Below are 6,165 nucleotides of genomic sequence, written 5' to 3' on the forward strand. Positions count from 1 at the left end.
AAAAAAAAATTAGTGAAACTCGACTTTGCTAAATCGAGTTTCAATAAAAAAAATAAATTTACATATAACTCGATTTTGAGTATATCAAGTTTTATATAGAACTCAATTTTGTTAAAATCGAGTTTCAAAAACAGGGACACGATGCTTAATAGTTTCAAAACAAGGACATTATGCTAGATTTTTTTTTTAAATAAGGGCAAAAGCCCATTTTCTCCGTCTGTTTATGTTCTTTGTGTTCTTCCCATTACTATTCACAATCTTCCCCAAAACTATTTATGTTCTTCCTCACTTTCCCAGAATTGTTCATATTCTTCCTCAAATAACTAGTTGCCCAAAAGAATTAAAAAATCAATATTTTAGTTTCTCTTCTTGCATTTTCTTAGCAACCAAACATGCAAAACACATGTAGCAATCTTCAAATTGAAACCAAAACCTAGCAATCACTAAAACAATTAAACCAAAACATCTCAATCGAAACACCACAATAGAAAAACATCAAAACACACCAACCCACCCCATGGCCCACCACTAGATCCAACCGACCACTGCTTCACAACCACCAACCCACCCCACGGCCCATTTGTGGGTGCAACATGCCTTTCGGAGGGGGGTACGCCTCGACCAAGTGGGCCACTCGGCCAAGGCAGAGAAAAGAAAATAGAGCTACCACCTAGTTTAGGTCTAGGAACCATATATATAGCACCATTACATTGAAGGACTAATCTTACTACAGTATGGGTTCGGAGTTTAGGTATGGGGATAGGAAGGTGTTAGGGCACCCAACCCCACCTGACCCGTGGGTCGGTTTCCACTCATTGTGTCTTATGTCTTAATCTCATTAAAGGCATGTTCAATATTGTATCTTAAACTCACACACACGCTAGCATACATCTAAGCATATAATATGGCATCAATCATCCCGAAAAAACCCTAGCATACATCTATCATGACAGCTCACATCAAGCCTAGCATACATCTATGAAGACATTACATACTCCCAACGACAGAAACATGGTCATGGCAGCAAATCAAACAAACATGTTATATTTGAAGCATGTCATATAAACTTACATATTCATTTCCAGCAAAGCAGAAAAGATCATATATCAAACCAAATGCATGTTCATATGAATGCATGACTTACCTCATTGCATCACAGCACCTATACATCAATGCAAGATCTTGTGAATGCATGTTCATGATGAATCAAAGATTTGATTAAAAGGTAACCCTAATCTAACATGTGAAAAACAAATAAACACTTTAAACAGAGAAATAGAGAATTGAGAAGCATAAAACAAGGCAAGACAGAGGCATATTGCATAAACAGAAAAAAGAAACTGAAGTAGAAAAGGTTGAATTAGGGTTCTAAGCTTGAGTACGCGTACACATACATAGGGCTTCTATACGTGGCCAAGTTGTATGCATATGCATACTTCGAGTATGCATATGTATGCAGGAAGCCTACGTACATATACATGTCCAAAACCCTAACCTAGAAACAACAAGAACAAAAAACAGAGAAAAAACTTAAAACAAAGAATCTAACAACCTAACATGCTTTAAACGATAAAACAAAGAACAACTAAGCTAAGAAAGTATATTACAACATAAATAAACAAGAAAAACAAAGAAAACAAAAGGATTAAAACAAGAAAAAGAAAAGAAAAGAAAAATAAATTTTATAACTTATACCTCAAAACAAAAGCTCTTTGGCTTGATTTTGACCGTTCCTCTCAATCAAATCTATTCACAACCAAATAAAATTGATTACTAAACTTCAAAACTCGAAGATTAAGACCAGAAAAATTGACTTGAGGATGTTTTGTGAAAAAACTCCCTCTTTGATTAACTATTTCTAGTGAATTTTAACTTTTTTCCAGTGAATTTTAACTTTTTTCCTTAGGATGTGTTTTGAAAAGGTACCATGTATGGCTTTTTATATTGAAAAACAATGGGGGTTTAGAACGGCTCCCAGACGATGTGGGATTCGTTCCAAACCTCAGCTTTAATGCAGAAAACTTGCATTTCATAAGTTTTGGATCCCTAGCATGCGTACGCATGCATGAAGTTTGCGTACGTAGGCTTGGAGCATACGTACGCATACACGTGTTTGCGTACACATGCCTTAGGATTTCTATGGCCTTTATTTCCAAAAATATTTTTATTCAGCTCATAAAAGAGTTATATTTTCTATAAATACCTTCCTCAAGTCAATTTAAGTCTAATCGAGCCTTCAACTAACCTTAGGCTTTAGAGCTTTACCATCATTGGGGAACGGGGGGCTTGAGTTGTAAGGGGTACAAAATGCGGTGTTTATAGATACCCCTCCTTTGATTCATGAGCTCCACTAAAGAAATCAAAAGAATAAGAGAAAAAGCATTTTGTTTCAATGTACAGCTTGAGCCCAACCCACGCACACAACACACAATATGCATACATGGGGCTAGGTGCAACTCTGCTGAATTGCGTGGGATTCTTATGTCCAAATTCCCACCTTTGTTGCTTGGGAAATGAGCAACAGTAGGTTCACAATCCCAAAACCTGTTTTGCCAGTTGCAAATAAGAGGCAAGTGACTCACTATCCTAAAGTCACTAAAAAAGAAAAACAAACATGGCCAACAACTGCAACTATCAACCAAACAAACAAGGTGCTCTTACGAGCTTAAAGGGATACATCTCTATGGTGTCCATCTGGGGCTCTTGCCTTAAAATTTTTACAGGTGGCTTGCGCCTCTTGTCTTCCATCTCTATCTTTACTTATTCTAGTGAGGCTCTTGTCTCTAGGTGACCTTGATCTCTATCTCTATCTTTACCTCTTTTATTGTACCTGCATATTCAACTCCCTTGGGATATGTGCACGAATTTTGGCTTGCATATGGTCTATGCCTGCATATTCAATTTCCAAAGCATATGTACACAAGTTTTGTATTCTTCTCTTCTGACTTGTATGGGAACTGTGCTTGCATATTCAATTCCTAGAGGATATGGGCATAAGTGGTCTTGGTGTTCTAACTTACAAGGAAGTCCTTAGTAAAAGATCCATTGGGGAGAGTGACTTGTTGAGGAGTGTATTGGCAACCCACAGAAAAGCCTTCTTAGACATTTCAACCAACGAAGAAGTCCTTGATTGGGGGGGAAGGTAGTCCACTGGGGAAAACATAACTTGTTGAGGAGTTTTGGTGGTGATTTTGACTTATGAAGAAGTCTTTGATGGTGTGTAGTCTACTAGGGAAAGTTTTATTCTTCTCCTTCATGACACACTAGGGAACTTATGTTGATTCCACTCATGAGGGAGTTTTGTCAACTTCATGGGGAAATTTTTTTCACAATTCTTGAGGGGTTGTCCTTGTGCCTTAAACCCGCAGGGGAGTCCTTCTATGATACTGTACTTTACAAGGGATTTGGTTAATGATCTTAACTCACGGGGGAGTTCTCTTAGGGATTTTTGTTCTGCCGAGGAATGTTCTTGATTCCTTTAACCCACTAGGGAATGCTTGGAGAGCCTTTGTGTCTTTTACCTAGCTGAAGGTATTTCTGTAATTTTTGATGCATTCTTGAATTTTCTTTTGCGTTTCCTACCTTTTGGGAACTCACTAGGATACTTTGAATTTTTTTTACTAAACTATATGTAGTTTAGTGGAGAGACCTAAACTACACATAGTTTAGCCATAGACCTTCTCGCCTTCTCAAAATTTTTCCCAACGGTTACCAACCATTTCTTTGTCTTTTTCTTCTTATTTCTTATCATCTTCCTCATCTCTTCACATTTTCTCTAACTCTGCAACTTCGATATTTTCTTTCAACAAAAACACTCTACCTCTCTCTATTTTCCTCACCATCTAATTTCTTCTTCTCAAACTCTCTTATCCAAAAGTCTCTTTCTCTCCCAAACTCTCTCATCTTCATGGTACCCAAGTCCAAGAAAAGTTCCTACATGATTTTTGGCAATGTGTTCAACCTCACCTGCTAGAATGGGGTTGTGAGGCTGAATCAGCCCCCTTCATTGACCCATAGGCCACATGATCATCTTTTAGAGAGTTGTAAGGACCAAATTGGTAAGTTTTCAAACTTTTCTCATTTTCGAGTTTCGTCTTGATCTTCCATTTTAATATGTTTTTAGACATGTAAAAGCTTGGGTTTTGCTGTGGGATGAGTTTAGATGAAAACCTGACACTTTAAGAGGGGTAGGAACATGTTTAGGATGAGTTTTGATCAAAAGGTGGTTGAAAATGTCAAAAAATACTTCTTTGTCTATGCTCATGCGTATAGGGATATCGGCTTGCGTACGCAACTTTTATCCATGTGTACATGTACATAACTCCTACATACGCAGGCTCCCTTCATTTGTACGCATCCCTATTCTTTAGTTTACACAAACACATAATCCAACATGCATGTGCGTGTAGAGCCCCTGCGTACGTAGACATGGACTCGCGTGCACATGCTGGCACTCAAAAACCCTATTTTGGTTGTTTTAACTCCTTTCTCACTTATTTTCTCATTTGATGTCATTTTAATGCTTTATTTTCATCCTTTTGCTGGCCTTACCCACTTTCTCGGGTAAGGGCAGCACTAACCATGTTGCTTCATGGTATTAGGTCTTGACCGAGGAGACTAAGGGCCACATATGTGCTACGGGATTTAAGCCCATCATCTGCTCACTGCTGGAGACCTTTGCCAGCACCATTTTGGTGTATTGCTTGGCTAAAAGGTGGTGGGACACTACCTATACCTTCCATAATGCTGACAGGGAGATGATGGTGATTCCCCATGACTTTCACCGGATCACAAGACTCAAGTGTGATGGGATGATCATCAACTTGGGGGGTGCGTGAGGTATGCAATTAGGCACAGAGTTGATTAGGAGGAGGTACTTGATGAACACAATCCGTTATTATGATATTGAGATGGATTACAAGCCTTTCTTGCAAGTGACTCCCGATAACTGTGCTTGGATGGCTAGGGCCTTATTGCTGTATATCTTGGGGGCATATCTCTTTGCCAATGAGGGGAAGATAGTGTCTATAAGGTGGCTGTCTCTCTTTCTGGATTTGAAGGAGGCTTGGGAGGCCAACTAGGGCCAGGCATGTTTTGCTTACATATACTTATCTTTGGACACGCTCAGTAGGCTGACTTCGCGTTAACTAGTGGGGCCTTGGAAGCTCCTTGAGGTTGGTTCTCTTATACTTTCTAGCATCTTATAATGCATGTGTTTCCCATTCTTGTAATTGCACTTATTTATATGTCATCTAGACTTAAAGAACTGTGCCTCACATTCTTGCAAACCGTATCTATATTTGTACCTTAGAAACTATCATCTTGCAAACTGTACCCATTCCTCTAGCAAACTGTCATCTTACAAACTATCATCTTGCAAACTGTGTTTTCTTCTTATAGCGTTAAGCCGTGAAGTATGGTCTTATCACTTATGGAGCGGAGGTGGATCTGAAGAGCTTCTTATCGGTTAGGACTCACATTGATAGACTTTCTTCTGAGGAGGTGAGTTAAACATTCACTTTTCCCTGTTACTTTTCTTGCATGCCCTTAGGATTCTTCATCTAACCCTACATGTTGTTCAAGTCATTTGGAGTCCATGGGTGGATGCTCTTACTATTGCAGACCTGAACTTAGAGGCTGCCACCATCATCACTTTTGAGATCACCTAGCCTTTCAAGGATGCTGGTCTAAGGATTATTTACTTGGTAGAGAAGGTATGCTACCAGTTAGTGGGTAAGGATGCACCGTAGGTTCCGCTTGATCCTTCATAGTTTATGCTTGCCCCGCTCTCCATGACGGATACTAAGTAACATTTGTGGAGAGCCGACATTTTCTACGCCGAGTGTCTCATGAATGACGTAGAGTATGATGAGTTTAGTGAGACTTGTCTCATGCCTGCTCTCATTTAGGAGGTATGTATCTTTTCCTCTCCATTTCCCTTCACTCTTCCTTTCTTGTATTTCTACACATAGTGATATCGAAATGTGATGCTTATATTAGGTTGGCCTTGTTGGTGGTCTTGTCGACCCTCCTCATCTACCTTGGTCGATCTATGCTTACCACTCTAATAGCTTCGCTCGAGAGTGCCGTGTGGGGCATAACACAAATGTCATGGGCTACCCTTTCCTTGTGGGTACATGAGCAGTGAGTTCTCTTTTATCTTTA

The sequence above is a fragment of the Castanea sativa genome, chromosome 8, assembly GCF_040712315.1.
Source record: "Castanea sativa cultivar Marrone di Chiusa Pesio chromosome 8, ASM4071231v1".
Lineage (NCBI taxonomy): Eukaryota > Viridiplantae > Streptophyta > Magnoliopsida > Fagales > Fagaceae > Castanea > Castanea sativa.